At 40.6% G+C, this 15,179-nt stretch overlaps 1 protein-coding gene across 1 annotated transcript in view; it reads left to right on the plus strand.

Moving 5' to 3' along the window:
- The window catches only part of tmeff2a (transmembrane protein with EGF-like and two follistatin-like domains 2a), a 315,395-nt gene that overhangs the window by 144,410 nt on the left and 155,806 nt on the right, over window positions 1-15,179 (plus strand). The window lies entirely within an intron of this gene.

The raw sequence follows: 15,179 nt of genomic DNA on the forward strand, positions 1-15,179 counted from the left end.
TGACTAATGGTCTCGGGCAGATCATAATTGGTGTCTGATAGTCTGGTTTTAATAAATGTGCCACCACCTTTCCCAGATTACATAATGTAGATCAGGGGTCGGGAACCTTTTTGGCTGAGAGAGCCATGAACACCACACATTTTTAAATGTAATTCCTTGAGAGCCATACAATACTAGTATGTTTAAAACTGAAAATACAAGTACCTTTATTTTTGGACAATAAGCCGCTACCTTTTCCCCCCATTCATCATAAGCATTTATTAATGCTCACAGTAGTGTCATGGCATAATTTTGATGGTCTTATGACAGTCTTACAGCTCCAAATAAAATAGCTAACTAGCAATTAATGAAACAACTGGAACAGTAACTGAAGAAATAATCAGTACAGAACATGAATTTTGATTCTCATCTATATCTGTAGAGCTGCAATGCATGCTAGGAGGCATGTTGGACGACAACAGTGTTGACGGCAGGTGGCAGCAGAGGTTGACTGTCTCCTCTAAGCGGGCAGTGATGGCAAAAGGACGCTTCTTGAATTAATTGTTCAAACTGGTTCAAAGCTTCATAGTCGTTCAGTTTTATAACAGTCTTATGATGCCACTGTCAAATAAAGTGTTACCGGTGAAACTATTTTCGTGTAAATATCCCATAATACAGTGAGGACAGCAGCGGCTTATAGTCCAGCGCTGCTTATCTATGAACAAAATTCCTTTTTCGTGTCAAATTTGGTGAGTGACGGCGTATAGTCAGGTGCGCCTTATAGTCCAGAAATTACGGTAATGTGTGCATATCATGTAATTTCAACACTTTTAACGTTCAATAAGTCTCAATTCTTTTTAATAACATTGTTATGCTGTTGCTAATCAATGATGAGTATTTCCTACGAATAATGCGACTTCTGGTGCTGCATGGTTTTGCTGATGGCTTTGTAGTCTGGTTGATACTTGGTGAGGTTAAGCTTCACGCAGGCGTTGAGAAACTTAATGCGTCTCTCTTCATGTTCACGAAGACGTGCCACGAATCCTCTGTTTTTCCCCACCATGCATAGGGAAAACCATCAATGCTCACCGAAACAAATTTGTCCATCGGAAGATTTTTTTTCTTGAGCGAACTCAGTGAAGGACTTGAATAAATCCTCCTGTTGTTCATAGTCAAAACTTTGCAATCACGCTGAACTGGGATAACTTGCTTACGACTGTTGACTCAACCAAAGCAAGAGAAAAAAACGGTGCCACATTTATGTCTTTCACTTTCGTTGCCTGAATTTGATATGACATCATGATGGTACAATCGTGAACAGTTCTTGCCGACAGAGGCATGTCTTTTATCAGTTGAATTAGCTTGTCTTTATCCAAAAAGTCGTCAAAAACTTTCCACAAAGGCAATTTCTCTGTCCCTTCCTGCTGAAAAGTACGATACTCCTCGTCTCTCTTTTAGCCATCTTCTCAAAAGGGTTTCTAAAATTAGCTAACAACGCGGAACAGGAAACTGAAAACGAGGTAAATTTACTTCCTGATCTCATAATGCTTACATCGGTCGCTATTTTAGACAGCAAAATACCGCAACAACTTGAACAGTCTGCCTCATCTGAATTGCCTATGTGATGGATGGCTCGCGAGCCATAGGTTCTCGACCCCTGCTGTAGATGTTTGACCCCTATATTATTGCCGTCAATAGCAGTACGAGCAAAGGGCTTAGTCCTGGGGGTGGCAAATATGACAATACTTGATTTGTCATTGTAAATTTTTCAGTGATCATTTGTCCACCAGAACTGTTATTGCAGTCAGGTAGCAATCAGTGCGAGCAAGAAGTGAGGCCGGTGATCCCAAATTAACAAAAATAAGATCTTACGAATCGTGATATTTTTAGGGTGTTATGCTGTGAGACTTCCGGCATCTAAAATGTTGGAAAACACTCTTTGAGGCAAAACTGTTTAATCCCAATCTCCTAAATCAGTGGTCCCCAACCTTATTAGGGCTGTTTTTTCATGGACCGGCAATGTGTGTCAGAAAAATACAGCAAATATAATATAACACGACGGAGCTAAAAACAAAAGTTAAGTGCAAGAAAAATGTAACTCACTATATGCTGAATCAGTGGGAGGGAGCCCTGAGTGAGCTTGTTTCGTTGAGCCGAGATGGTCCCAACTAGGTTTGATGGGAGATCGGCAAATAAACATAGTCACTGGCATAATAAATTCTTCTCCAATGATGAAAGGTTTCTTGGCTTTAGCACTACGGTTCGCCATGAGGTATGAGTCGCTTGTGTTGATGTGGTCGCCCTCAGTAATCGTTTCTGTCCTTCGTGCTGCGCTATTTTCTTTAAAAAAATTCCAAAATAATCCATGTTGCTTTGTCTCTTATGTGCCGAAGCAGCTTTGAAGGCTTCATTGCCTCGTAGGCTTCATTGCCTCGTTTGCGAGCTTTTGGCCACTGTAAAATACCAGGTCAGAAGGCAGGTGGAGATTTCGAACATGCTAAGCTAGAGGTGTGCATCGACACCGCCCTCAAGATTCGATTTGATTACGATTCGGAAGGCCACGATTCGATTCGATTCGATTCAGAGGGTCACGATTCGATTCGGTTCGATTCGGCAATGCATTGCGATGCATTAAAGCCTGGGATGCATTAAAATTCTAAAGCAAAGCATATTTTTTTGTGAATCATGAGCCAACACAAGCGGACAGACATTAAACAACTTTTTATTGGCTCTTGTGTCACTCCTGGTCGAAGTCAAATGAAAATAGTATACTTTCATATATATCTTTAAAAAAAAAAAAAATCAGATCACAGCATTTAATTAGTGCTTATAATGAGACCAGGGCTTTCTCTTTTTTTTTTTTTACACACAGTAGCAGCCTTTCACACAGTGCAGCATCTGAACTCCTGTGCAAAATCAGTAATAACAGTCACTGTATTTTAGTCACAACGACCCATCAATAAAAATATTCAAGTAAATATTAAAGAAAACGACAAAGAAAATATTGTAGTGCAGCAGCATCTTTATCGCAATATCAATCCAGGGATCAGTTCAGTTGCAAACAAAACATCAACTAAATTGCAATGTAGAACAAAAGTAAAATGTAGGCCTAGCCAATCTTATATCTATAATATTTCTCGCTCCCTCTTTCTCCGTTTCAGCCATTGTTATGTTATGTCCTATCTCTCTGCTCTCTCGATTACAACTGCGCTTGTCTGTGACGTTACTCCGGTAAGGAAGCGGATTTGGGTTCCTCGTCCCCCCTGCATAGAGGTTGGATCTTGTGCCCGAACCCGACCCGACCCGACCCGAAATGTTAAGCATTCACGTTTCGGTGGGTCGGGTCGGGCCGCCGCGCCGGACTAATAAAGTATTAAAAAAAAAAAAAAAAAAATGCGCAGAGGGCTGTGGCGCAGCCCTCTTTTTCTTCTTCTCCTCCTCCCGTTATTTCGTTGTGTGAATGCTTTTATAATTCTCATAAATATATGTAGACTATTTAAATATTGAGTAAACTTGCGTTTTTTTCCTGCCAACTGAGAATTCGTTACGAAAGAAACTTTTATTTACGCACACAAAGGCAAATGTGATCCTTTTGAATCTTCTCCTCTGTGTGTCTGTAAAACCATGTTTTTTGTTTGTTTTTTTTTAATCAAACTTTCCCAGCGTTATTTCGTTGTGTAAATGCTTCTATAAATTTCATAAAAATATGTAGACTATTTAAATATTGAGTAAACTTGCGTTTTTTGTCTGCCAACTGAGAATTTGTTAGGAAAGACACTTTTATTTATGCACACAAAGGCAAATGTGATCCTTTCGAATCTTCTCCTCTGTGTGTCTGCAAAACCGTGTTTTTTTTATATTAAACTTTCCCAGCGTTATTTCGTTGTGTAAGGGCTTTTATAACTCTTATAAAAATATGTAGACTATTTAAACAGAAAGAAAACTTGAAGAAATTAAAATAAATTGCTGCTGCTGCTGCGTTTTTTTTTTCCGCATCACTCGGCTCGGGCATGCAAATCTATAGTTAATTGATCTGGCCGGTCGGGCTTCAATACCAACGGGCCATGTCGGTTTTTTAGGCCCGATCTAACCTCTACGGGCTTGCTTTGAATGTAAAGTAGCTCTCGCTACAGGTAAACATGAGAATAACAATACAAATGGGGAAACCAAATCCATTGCATCACCGGAATTGCGCAGGGAAGATTTTTTAACGTACTTATATATTTTAAAATGCGCTGAATCGATTCAGCGTGTTGCCCGCATCGAATCGAATCGTCCCTGCCCCGCATCGGGATGCATGGCCGCATCGATTATTGTTGACACCCTTATGCTAAGCTCTTGTGGCCCAAATTTATTTAACAAAAAAGCAAAAAGTACAAAATTTGCAAAGCGAAACGAACCAAAACTTTCGTTCCATGGAATGCCTCTCCAGTCTCTCTCTCCCGGTAGCTCCAGGCCGACTCGACTGTTGTATGGGAAAGCGCCTTGATGGCAATTGCCTCATCAGGTGGTACCTGATGAGCAGGCATGAAAATCTCTCACCTTTCGGCGAAATTCGCCGTTTTGAAGTCAAAATGGGTGACCTACGTGAATTGTGTAGATCCGAGGAGAAAATTTGTGGGGGGGGGGGGGGGGTCGTCAGTCCATCTAACTAACTAACTAACTAAAATGTTTTATTGAAGTTTTTAAGCTTGTCGCGATCTATAAGGAGTATAATCAGGGCGGTAATTTTCATGGCTGCTTTTTATCGCAGCGTGCGTGCGTGCATACATTTGTGCGTGCGTGTACACGAGCGTGTTGATAGCATATGAGACTCCAGTTCCTTTCACAGATGTTTGTTGGTCATCAACACGCTGTGGAATCAAAGTTCAGACATACAAAATAAGGAAACACATCTATATTAAACACTGTAAACATTAGCATTGCTACATTGAGGCTAATGGAGAAAAAGACAACCAACTTTAGTTTGCTATAAAATATTGGCAGTCTTCTCCAGATGCAAACTTGCAGTTAAAAGGTGCCACTTCAAACATGAACAATCGCTGGTCAACAGCATTTGCAAACGAAAAAAATGAAAGAAAAAAAAAAATCTATTAGTGACACCACAAGCAATGACGAACAGTGCTTTTTTGCAGTGTGTAAAGTTAGCGAACGTACTTCAGGTGAACATATCAAAATAAAAGCACGTCATGTTCGTCATATAAACAACGATTTCTGGAGTTAGTCCCACATATTTTAGAATACTATAATACTACAGGATTCAGATTCAACACTAAGAATAGCTTTAAAATGACACCCTTCATGAAAAATATGATTGGCAGTGAGTAATTATTATAATTATTATAGTACTATTATACAGTATATGGTGCTGTACTATAATAATAATGCTATATATTTTTTTTTTTTTCATATAGTTTTGAATCATGTTGGAAAGGCGAAGTCAGTGTTCTGAATCTGTTTACGTTCCATTCCTTTGCATTAGTAAATGCTATCAGCATTTTACCTCATTGTTTATTTGTGATTAAATATTGTTATTTACATGTTTATTTGTACTTTAATAAAGAATGCAAGTGTTCCAAAATGCTTTTGTGAATTAATAGGCGTCAACAAAAATTTCATTTCTAATTTACGGTAGTTTAAAAATATATATTAGATTGGTCGACTAATCGTAAAAATAGTCGACTGACTCATCGGGAGAAAAATAGTCGTTTGGGACAGCCCTAGTGTACCAGAACATATTTCCTCCAAACACTTCTCACCTTTTTAACCTCTGGCCCATTTTCATGCCTGGATGAGGCAATTGCTTTCAGTTGTGGTGGCCGCCTCCCAGGGATGTCGCAGTCTACAGGTATGGTGTTGAAGCCCTGTGGCGAGCCTTGTGGCACTGGGACGCCACACCCCCCCTCCCTAAGTCGGAAACCGGGGTCGTTCTCCGCTTCTTCCGGGTCCGTTCTCAACCCTCTCTCGCGGGAGCGGCTTCTTCCGTTCTCTACCCTCAATCATGGTGGTGGCAGCTTCTGGGGCCATTCTCCGCCCTTGCTGGCGATTATCTCCGGGCCACTCTCTGCATTCATGGCGACTTTCTCGAGAGCCGTCATCTGGCTCAGCTGCGCACATGTGCACCATGCCTGCCTGCCTCCGTCGCACTTCCTGCTTCAGCTCGGGTTTTCAGGCAGCAGGGGACTAGCGTACCCACATCTACCACCATTGTAAAATACCAGGTCAGAAGGAGCAGAGGCAGGCGGCGTTTTCAAACACGGTAGGCACTTGTGGTCCACATTTATTTAACAAAAAAGCAAAAAGTACAAAATCAACAGAGCAAAATTAACCAAAACTTTACATTCACACGCCGTGGAATGCTCTCACTCCAGGTCGCTCTCGACCGACTCGAATCTTACATGGGAAAGTGTCTTGATTGCATCAGGTGTTACTTGATGAGGCAATTGCCTTCAGGTGTGGTGGTCGCCTGCCCTGTGGCACTACGACGCCACACCACATATTATGCAAAGCGGACAAACCCATATTTTAGGTAGGATCCTTGGTATTGTCTGTTAAAAGAAGCTTTCCTTTTCTTGGAGGTCATAGGCTCTGGCTCTTACCCCTTAAAAAAGCTGTTGAAAGACATCCGTCTTTCAGTCATCTTTGCTAGCGTGTGCGTTTATTTTCCAGGAACAAATCTACGTCATACATCATTACAGAGGGCAAAGGCAGATAGACATAATAAAATAGATGCTAGCTTCAAAGGATTTCTAACATGATGGTCCTATCCACTTTTATTATTGTATCTATAGAGTAGACAGGCAGATTGGTGTGTCAAGAGCCAGAGGCCAGAATGCGGTCGTTAATAAATTATTTACTATTTCTGCGCAGCCCGGTAGGAAATGCTCCACGTACCGGTCCCCGGCCCTGTGTTTGGGGACCACTGCCCTAAATCATCTGCAAATTGTCTTATTTTTGCTTGCTTGTTATAAATTGATAATGAATTTATTTTTAAAGATGTTTCACAGCCATCCTTCTTGGTTTTAATGTGTTTTTATTCACTCACTTGATTTTTGCTTGAGGAAGGCAATTTGTGATGATTGTATCTTTTTCCCGATACAAGAGTTCCGGAAATAAGGACCTATTCACTAACGATAGAATTTAATTAAAACTGAAATACAACTGCTTTAAGTAAAATCCAAAGGGGATATTTTTTTCTTCATACTAATCCCGAATTTCTGAGCGTGTATGCATTGCAGTGGTCCACACATCAAATGGAATGATGCAACTTTGCCCAAGAACTAAAATGTAATCACAACTTAAACCTCTCCTGGATCAGGGCTAGAAGGGGGAAGAAAATGAATATTTCACACCATATGTTATATCATGTGATCCAAAAATCCTGCTGCTATGCTCGGATTTTTCATCAAAATACATTATTATATATTGATTGTAATTAAACAAAAAATTCGAGTGATTAGAATTGGCGTTTAAAACTCAAATTATCTCCGCTACTGTGTTGAATCAATTGACTAGTTCCTGGAGTTATTGGTTTGAATTCTGCGAGACTCAAACTCAGTCAGTGATAAACGTAGACCCCATCAACATATATATGGCAAAATAATCAATCTTGTGGCTATGTGTTAGCATGTTGTACTTAAACAAATAAACGCAGATTTACAGAGAAAACCACTAATTCTTCCAGTATGCATGACTTCAGAACATATAAGACTGACAGCGCTAATGGTGGTTTGCAAACTCTGGATGGTAATTTAGCATGTACAACCCCCTAGCAAAAAGTATAGAATCACCAGTCTCGGAGGAGCACTCACTCAGACATTTTATCATGTAGAAGAAACTCAGATAAAAAGCTTGAAAAAATAATGAATTAGTTGAAAAGTGCAACTCTTTAGCAGATACACTAAGAGAAATGAATAATTGTCCAATGCAGATTCTTGACTATTGACACCTTGTCCGATACAGATTCTTGACTCTTGACTCTTGACAAGGTGATGATGCTGGAACTTTTGTTTGGTGCTGTTCCAGTAAGATTTACAAAGATGACTGCCTGAAGAAAACAAAAATTCCCTCAGTCCTTGATATGGGGCTGCATGTCAGGCAAAGGCACTGGGGAGATGGCTGTGGTTAAATGTTCAAAAAATGCACAAGTTTACGTTGAAATTTTAGACAGCTTTCTTATCCTTTCAATTCAAAATATGTTTGTCATTTTCCAAGATGACAATGCATCACGCCACAGAGCTAAAACTGCTAAAGCATTCCTTGGAGAAAGACTCATCCAGTCAATAGCCACGTTTACATGCTGACTTTTATTCATACCGATTCAAATAATTCCGAATGGAAATTTCAGATCAGCTGTTTACATGTCACTTCATCTATTCCGATCCAGCGTTCACTTTTGTCTGCCTTTATTCCGAAAGGACGTTTGACAACTGCCGTCTGACATGCGCAGATTAATCAAAACAAAGCGTCACGTTGCAAAACATGGAGATCGATCGTCAGATCAGCTGCTGTTTTAACTTTTCGAGTGGAAACAAAACTTCAGAATGACACGCCGTTCATTTAAAAAGTTGTGTGGGTGCGCTGTGCGTGTGCTTGGAAGCCATGTTGCAAGTGACGTCACTTACGTCACCAAGTGACGTCACCACGTCAGTACGGAGCATGTGCAGAAAGAACGCAACCAGACACCATTCCGCTCCCCTGTTTACATGATATAATTTTACTTTTAATCGGTTTGGGAAAAGGAATATTCCACCCCTGTGAAACGGAATGAAATTCCATTCGGTTTGGGCCTGTTCATTCCGAATGAGGTGTTTATATGGAACACATTTATTCGGTTTCCGATTGTAATCGGAATATTTGGCTCCATGTAAACGTGGCAAGTGTTATGGTCTGCAAATAGCCCAGATCTCAACCCTATGGAAAACCTGTGGTGGAAATTGAAAAAAATGGTCCGCAGCAAGGCTCCAACCTGCAAGGATGATCTGGCAGTCCAACATGAAGTCCATGTCTCAGAGACTGCGAGCTATCATAAAAGCCAGAGGTGGTGCTACTAAATACTAGAGATCTGTTTTGATTGTTATTTCTTCCTTTGTTTCTCATTATTCCATATTTCTTTCCTCAGAATGGAGTGATTCCATATACAGTGGGCCAAATAAGTATTTAGTCAACAACCAATTGTGCAAGTTCTCCTACTTAAAAAGATTAGAGAGGCATGTAATTGTCAACATGGGTAAACCTCAACCATGAGAGACAGAATGTGGAAAAAAAAAACAAAATCACATTGCTTGATTTTTAAAGAATTTATTTCCAAATTAGAGTGGAAAATAAGTATTTGGTCACCTACAAACAAGCAAGATTTCTGGCTGTCAAAGTGGTCTAACTTCTTTTAACGAGGTCTAACGAGGCTCCACTCATTACCTGTATTAATGGCACCTGTTTTAACTCATTATCGGTATAAAAGACACCTGTCAACAACCTCAGTCAGTAGCACTCCAAACTCCACTATGGCCAAGACCAAAGAGCTGTCGAAGGACACCAAAGACTAAATTGTAGACCTGCACCAGGCTGGGAAGACTGAATCTGCAATAGGTAAAACACTTGGTGTAAAGAAATCAACTGTGGGAGCAATTATTAGAAAATGGAAGACATACAAGACCACTGATAATCTCCCTCGATTTGGGGCTCCATGCAAGATCTCACACCGTGGCGTCAAAATAATAACAAGAACGGTGAGCAAAAATCCCAGAACCACACGGGGGACCTAGTGAATGACCTACAGAGAGCTGGGACCACAGTAATAAAGGCTACTATCAGTAACACAATGCGCGGCCAGGGACTCAAATCCTGCACTGCCAGACGTGACCCCCTGCTGAAGAAAGTACACGTCCAGGCCCGTCTGCGGTTCCCTAGAGAGCTTTTGGATGATCCAGAAGAGGACTGGGAGAATGTGTTATGGTCAGATGAAACCAAAATAGAACTTTTTGGTAGAAACACAGGTTCTCGTGTTCGGAGGAGAAAGAATACTGAATTGCATCCGAAGAACACCATACCCACTGTGAAGCATGGGGGTGGAAACATCATGCTTTGGGGCTGTTTTTCTGCCAAGGGACCAGGACGACAGATCTGTGTAAAGGAAAGAATGAATGGGGCCATGTATTGAGAGATTTTGAGTGAAAATCTCCTTCCAATGCAAGGGCATTGAAGATGAGACGTGGCTGGGTCTTTCAGCATGACAGTGATCCCAAACACACAGCCAGGGCAACAAAGGAGTGGCTTCGTAAGAAGCATTTCAAGGTCCTGGGGTGGCCTTGCCAGTCTCCATATCTCAACCCCATAGAAAATCTCTGGAGGGAGTTGAAAGTCAGTTTTGCCCAACGACAGCCCCAAAACATCACTGCTCTAGAGGAAATTTGCATGGAGCGATGGGCCAAAATACCAGCAACAGTGTGTGAAAAGCTTGTGAAGCGTTACAGAAAACATTTGGCCTCTGTTATTGCCAACAAAGGGTACATAACAAAGTATTGAGATGAACTTTTGGTATTGACCAAATACTTATTTTCTACCATGATTTGCAAATACATTATTTAAAAATCAAACAATGTGATTTTCTGTTTTTTTTTTTTTTTTTTTTTTTCACATTCTGTCTCTCATGTTTGAGGTTGACCCATGTTGACAATTACAGGCCTCTCTAATATTTTCAAGTGGGAGAACTTGCACAATTTGTGGTTGACTAAATACTTATTTGCCCCACTGTATATTTCCCTGCACTTGCTCTATAAAAGGAAAACTTACCGACCACCACAATGTTTTTTATTCATTTCTTTTAGTGTTTCTAAATGCTGAAGAGTTGCACTTTTGAACTAATTCATTATTTTTTCCAAGCTTTTTATCTTATATAGCTCTTATCTGATCTTATCTGATTTTGTTCTACATGATAAAATGTCTGAGTGAGTGCTCGTCCGAGACTGGTGATTCCATACTTTTTGCTAGGGGTTCCACCAGACAGAAAATAGTACAAGCAAGTGCACACATCCGAAAACTATAAATTAATCGGCATGTTACCGCGTACATCGGTCACGAAAAGACTAGAAAGTAAAATGTGTAGTAAGATATGCCGTAATGTAATTCATTCATTCATCTTCTGTTCCATTTAACCATCCATGGACACACTCAAACCTAGGCTCAATTTAGAGTTTTTAATCAGCCTACTACGCAGTTTTTGCGATGTGAGAGGAATTTGAAATAACCGTGTAAAAAAAAAAAAAAAAAAAAACAGAGATCATGCAAACTCCATACAGGAAGGCCTTAGCGCGGGATACATACCTTGAACTCAGAACTTCAGATATATGAAGTGTAGATGCCAACCACCCACACACCCGTATTATAAGAACAGTCACAATATCAACAATGGTACTTTTGTTTGTTTGCACTTTTCTGCACTACAGAGTGCCAAGTTTCATTTTGACTTTTCAGATGTGTATAATATTGCTGCCTTGAATTAATTCAATTTTGTGGAGCAACTATAGAGTAAAATAGGATTTTAGGCCATATTAAGCCCATTCTGTAGCCTCCAGCAGCAACAGCATACGCTTGAATAAAAATGTTTGAGTTTGCAAAAAGAACTTTAATTTTTAAATTGCTCAAGTTCGGGGGGGGGGGCATCCTGCCAGCGAGTGATAGCCGACCCGATGTTTATTCTGTATATCCTGGTAGCCTCTCTTTTTTTTCCTCCTGTGACAAAACTTTTTGTCTCTTGTTGCTCTGCCATCTTAGCAGCATTTGCGCGAAAGCGTGAGCATTGACTTCCGTCTTTATAATGAATGGGGAAGGGGAGGAAGTGATGTAAAGCCGTCAGCACATTTGTAGTTTTTTTTGTGTGTTGTTAGTTAGTTAGTTAGTGCCGGTGAAAGCAATACAGACCGCCTCAAAATATAAAAGAGGTGTCACTTAACTACCGTAATTTCTGGACTATTGGGCGCCCCTGATTACAAGCCTCACCCAGTACATTTTTAAAGGAAAAGCCATTTTGTACATACAGTGCCTTGCAAAAGTATTCGGCCCCCTTGAATCTTGCAACCTTTCGCCACATTTCAGGCTTCAAACATAAAGATATGAAATTTATTTTTTTTTTCAAGAATCAACAACAAGTGGGACACAATCGTGAAGTGGAACAACATTTATTGGGTAATTTAAACCTTTTTAACACATAAAAAACTGAAAAGTGGGGCGTGCAATATTATTCAGCCCCCTTTACTTTCAGTGCAGCAAACTCACTCCAGAAGTTCAGTGAGGATCTCTGAATGATCCAATGTTGTCCTAAATGACCGATGATGATAAATAGAATCCACCTGTGTGTAATCAAGTCTCCGTATAAATGCACCTGCTCTGTTATAGTCTCAGGGTTCTGTTTAAAGTGCAGAGAGCATTATGAAAACCAAGGAACACACCAAGCAGATTCGAGATACTGTTGTGGAGAAGTTTAAAGCCGGATTTGGATACAAAAAGATTTCCCAATCTTTAAACCTCTCAAGGAGCAATGTGCAAGCCATCATATTGAAATGGAAGGAGCATCAGACCACTGCAAATCTACCAAGACCCGGCCGTCCTTCTAAACTTTCTTCTCAAACAAGGAGAAAACTGATCAGAGATGCAGCCAAGAGGCCCATGATCACTCTGGATGAACTGCAGAGATCTACAGCTGAGGTGGGAGAGTCTGTCCATAGGACAACAATCAGTCGTACACTGCACAAATCTGGCCTTTATGGAAGAGTGGCAAGAAGAAAGCCATTTCTCAAAGATATCCATAAAAAGTCTCGTTTAAAGTTTGCCGCAAGCCACCTGGGAGACACACCAAACATGTGGAAGAAGGTGCTCTGGTCAGATGAAACCAAAATTGAACTTTTTGGTCACAATGCAAAACGATATGTTTGGCGTAAAACCAACACAGCTAATCACCCTGAACACACCATCCCCACTGTCAAACATGGTGGTGGCAGCATCATGGTTTGGGCCTGCTTTTCTTCAGCAGGGACAGGGAAGATGGTCAAAATTGACGGGAAGATGGATGCAGCCAAATACAGGAACATTCTGGAAGAAAACCTGTTGGTATCTGCACAAGACCTGAGACTGGGACGGAGATTTATCTTCCAACAGCACAATGATCCAAAACATAAAGCCAAATCTACAATGGAATGGTTAAAAAATAAACGTATCCAGGTGTTAGAATGGCCAAGTCAAAGTCCAGACCTGAATCCAATCGAGAATCTGTGGAAAGAGCTGAAGACTGCTGTTCACAAACACTCTCCATCCAACCTCATTGAGCTCGAGCTGTTTTGCAAGGAAGAATGGGCAAGAATGTCAGTCTCTCGATGTGCAAAACTGATAGAAAACTACCCCAAGCGACTTGCAGCTGTAATTGGAGCAAAAAGTGGCGCTACAAAGTATTAACGCAAGGGGCCATAATAATAATATTGCACGCCCCACTTTTCAGTTTTTTATTTGTTAAAAAAGTTTAAATTATCCAATAAATTTTGTTCCACTTCACGATTGTGTCCCACTTGTTGTTGATTCTTGACAAAAAATTAAAATGTTATATCTTTAGGTTTGAAGCCTGAAATGTGGCGAAAGGTTGCAAGGTTCAAGGGGGCCGAATACTTTTGCAAGGCACTGTACATAAACCTCTCCTGTCTATAGGCCGCGTGTGTCCACATAGTAACATGAGATATTTACAAAGAAATAGACAGTTTTCATAACTTTAAAAACATACCTTAACTTTTCTTTCCAAACAGCGCCAGTACCACTGCCGTGGCAGCGACACGACAGTTACATAGCAGCAACACGGCAGTACAGCACTAACTGGGCTGGTTATTAGAAACATAAAAGTCTTTGTTAGCAATCTTCATCTTCCTCCTGTGCACTGAAACCATGGAAGTCTTCACCCTCAGTGTCGGAAATGAATAAGCTTAGATACACTTTGCCACGCACCTACTCAGTCTCATTCTCATCTATTCACTTCTGAGCCCGTGCCGTCCTCCTAGTCATGCAGCAGACTGGCCCCTCGAAACACCTTTCACACTGCCGGGATCCACCGGCAGACCCGTGCAAAAGCTGCTCTTCGCATGCGGCCAGTCTTGGCAAATGATCTCTCGCCGCTGATCATCCAAGCCTCCCAATCAACTCGGAGTGTCACTTTAATTTCTTATAGCATTTTCCATGATGCTGTTCTGCCAATCTACTCATGCACAAAGATGAGGGTCCGCCACCTCTATACATGCACAAAGTTAAACCACCGATAATAGAGAGAACTGGCGTCTTCCTCGGCACATATATTTCACGTGTCTCACTCCCACATTCCATGCTTGAGCACCCTTGGCGGCTGTCAGAAAAATGCACAAATTGGTGGCATCATTGCTCCAGGACCCAAAATGAAGGTAAAAAGTTGTGGATTTTAGTCTGGAAATTACGGAAGTTGTCAGTAGACATATTATCACAAATGTTAAGAAAATATTCTATAAAGGTTGAAAAATTACCTAGTGTGGCTTTAATTTGACCCAATTGTGACAGCACACGAGGTAGGCCTAGCCAGGAAGGAGCTCGAGACGCCAAGGTGTCCAACCAAACAGGTTCTTTATTCAGAAAAAACAGCAGGTTTCAGCCATTTTGACTGGATACATCATTCATCTCTGGCCTAAGAATGTAACGGCCCTCCACTACTTGCCCCCGCATATGTTATACAATAGAGAGTTGCTAATGCTAATAACAACATACAAATTCATTCATTCATTCATTCAATTTGTATTTGTATAGCCCTCAATCAATGAATGTTATGGGTTTACAGAGACCCTCATTGTTTTTTATTTTCACAGTTGGTGTTATATTTTGGTGTTGTGTCAATTTCATTTGTGTTTCTGAATGGTAATTTAAGGGATCATTGTGAAATTGTTCACCCTCATGAAGGAAATGAGAGTAAAATCAACATTTCAAAGCTAGAAAGACAACCTGGTAACCCTGGTTTCAGATGGTCAAAGTGGGCAATAAAAGCAAACATATAGGGAATGTCATGGGTGCTCTTTTACTGTAAATGCTAATAGCTAGTCTCAGCCAATACGAGAATTGCATATCCACGAGCAAGTTTTGTTTTCATTGTAGTCTAGGGCGTCAGCTATCAATTATTTCAGTAATCGATTAATCGATGAAGTAGT

This window comes from Corythoichthys intestinalis, chromosome 12 (assembly GCF_030265065.1).
Source record: "Corythoichthys intestinalis isolate RoL2023-P3 chromosome 12, ASM3026506v1, whole genome shotgun sequence".
NCBI lineage: Eukaryota > Metazoa > Chordata > Actinopteri > Syngnathiformes > Syngnathidae > Corythoichthys > Corythoichthys intestinalis.